The sequence below is a fragment of the Vombatus ursinus genome, unplaced genomic scaffold (genome assembly GCF_900497805.2).
Source record: "Vombatus ursinus unplaced genomic scaffold, bare-nosed wombat genome assembly UNPS02015255.1, whole genome shotgun sequence".
Taxonomy (NCBI): domain Eukaryota; kingdom Metazoa; phylum Chordata; class Mammalia; order Diprotodontia; family Vombatidae; genus Vombatus; species Vombatus ursinus.
The window spans coordinates 36,033,262-36,035,670 of NW_020955033.1; the positions used below are offsets into that span (position 1 = coordinate 36,033,262).

Genomic DNA, 2,409 nt, shown 5'->3' on the forward strand with positions numbered 1-2,409 from the left:
ATGTCTAGAAGCATATTGTTAACTCTTCTAAGACCATTTGGACACCAGTTAACTAGTTACTTGATGAGTGTTTCCATGTCCTACCAATTCCCTGAAGGAATTGTCACCTCTCCAGAGGGCTCCCCCACCTCCCCCAGAATATAGATCATATGCTAGGAGAACATGGCTCAAAGAATATAATTTACCTTGGTCTTTCTTGGTATGTATGGACTTCACACCTCATGCTAAGGCTGAAGTAGATTTGCCAAGCAAAATGGAGGTAACCCACTACTTGGGCCTTTGTTGCCAAGACAGTCTCCTAAGGTATTTCATTTTGGGCTAAATAGGAATAATTTGAGAAGACTGGTCATTTCAGTCAGACAAGAAGCATTTATTAAGTTCCTACTATGATGCCAGACATTATGCTAAGGAATATAAAGAAAGGCAAAAGAGAGTCCTTGCCCCCAGGAGCTCACAGTCTAATGGAGGAGACAACATGCAAGCAACTATGAACAAATAAGATGTAGATAGATAGATAGATACATGCATAAATAGATTTGTCATATCGATATGTGACATAATGACATATTGACAAATTGAAGATTTATCAGAGGGAAGGTACTAGCATTAAGGTGAATCTAAATAGGCTTCTTGTAGATGGTGGGATTTTATCGGGGACTTGAAGCAAGCCAAAGAGGTCAGTAGATGGAAATGAGGAGGGAGAGAATTCCAGGCAAGGGGGACATCAAGTGAAAATGCCTAGAATTGGTTTATGGCATGTCTTTTGCAAAGAAAAGCAAGGAGGCTATTTCCTCTTTTCTTTTCTTGCTGCTGACATCATTGAATTAGAATTGTAGCTCTGAAAATTTTATTTCATGAGATTAAAGTGGGAGGAGGGGGCAGAATAAAGTCACATAACTCCAGAGCCTTTTGATTTTACTGAAGTCAGCACTCTCAAGAGATCAACTTTCCAGGCTGTCCAAAAGTATCTCCCCTAGTTAAATCATAACTGATGGTTGTTTTCTTGCACTGTAGCTAAGTATTTACCCCATACTAATCCTCCAAAAATCTTCTCAAAGTCCCAAGAGGCATTTTCTAAAGAGCTCCTCATCATGTTACAGGACACTTAGCTCCTCATCTCTGATTTCTGAGTTGAATTTCCTGCCATATTCTAGCAACTAAAGGGAAAGGAACCTAACCAAAGAGCTTGATGTTGCATATGCATGGTGAAGGTTTGTGAGTAACTCAGGTGTTTAGGTTTGCAGTGAACTTTTTTCTACTAACAGCCTAATTCACTCATTTCTTTATTTGGCATTTTGGCTTCCAAAGCACATCCATGCATATCATCTAATTTGTTGTCCTCACTACATTATTGTAGCATGAGATGGAGCAGGCTTTTTTTGTCTATCATATACAATCAACCAATCAACAAGTGTCTATTAAGCACCTTCCATGTGCCAGGGACTGTGCTATGCACTGGAGATAATAAGGCAAAAGTGAACCAGTCCCTGCTCTCAGGAAAATTACATTATAATTGGGGAAACAATGTGTGCTTATATAAATATATACAGAATCTGTACAAAAAGAGTGTAAGGAAGTTTGGACAGGGAGAGCACTGGCAGTTGAGGTGATCAGGAAGGACCTCCAGCATAAGGTGAATATTACAGATGGCAAAACTATTGATTAAACATATTAAATGATACAGATGTACTGGTATGGGAGTCCATACAGAAATATTCATCACCACAACTGTCTCCTAAGACATTTGCTTCTCAGCCAAATAGACATAATTAAGGATGATTTGCAGCCCATTTCTCAGCAAATCAGTAGATACCTAGGACAAGATTATGAGTTGTTTGAATCCCCAGGTCTTGGCGTCTTGGACTCTGTTTTGGAGTCTTCATAGACATGACTAACTGTTCCTTGCCATCATTATTTGTGCAATGGTAATCTCCAGTTTGCCTTGCTCCAGCATTGTTGAAGTAGTAGCAACCAAAACAGTAGCATCAACTGATGCCTGTTCAGTACCAGATTACAGTAGTGGTACAGGCTTCTTCCCATTATTGCTGCTGCTAACTCATTAAGTTAGATTTATGAATTAATTAGGAGAAAGGAGAATGAGAGGAAGGCTTTGGAGTTCATGGTGCTACAGGTTGTGTTTCATTTGTCTTTATTCTCCTTTGCTCATTACCTGTTTAATGTTTTTCCATGTGCTCAGTTTTCCCAAACTGACTCCTCTGTTCTGTTTTAGAGGGGCATTTTTGGTGGCATGTTTTTTTTTTCTTGTGACAAAAAGACAAAGTATAAGCTTTTAATGTGTTCACCAGGTGAAACCTTAGGTGTCACCTGTACTTTGCTTGAGTATCTAGCAGCATGGAAATCATGTGTGTGTGTGTGTGTGTGTGTGTGTGTGTGTGTGTGTGTGTGTGT

At 39.4% G+C, this 2,409-nt stretch overlaps 1 protein-coding gene across 2 annotated transcripts in view; it reads left to right on the forward strand.

Annotated features, from left to right (window-relative positions):
- LOC114031891 (microtubule cross-linking factor 1-like) overlaps positions 1-2,409 on the forward strand; it is a 170,441-nt gene that overhangs the window by 100,707 nt on the left and 67,325 nt on the right. The window lies entirely within an intron of this gene.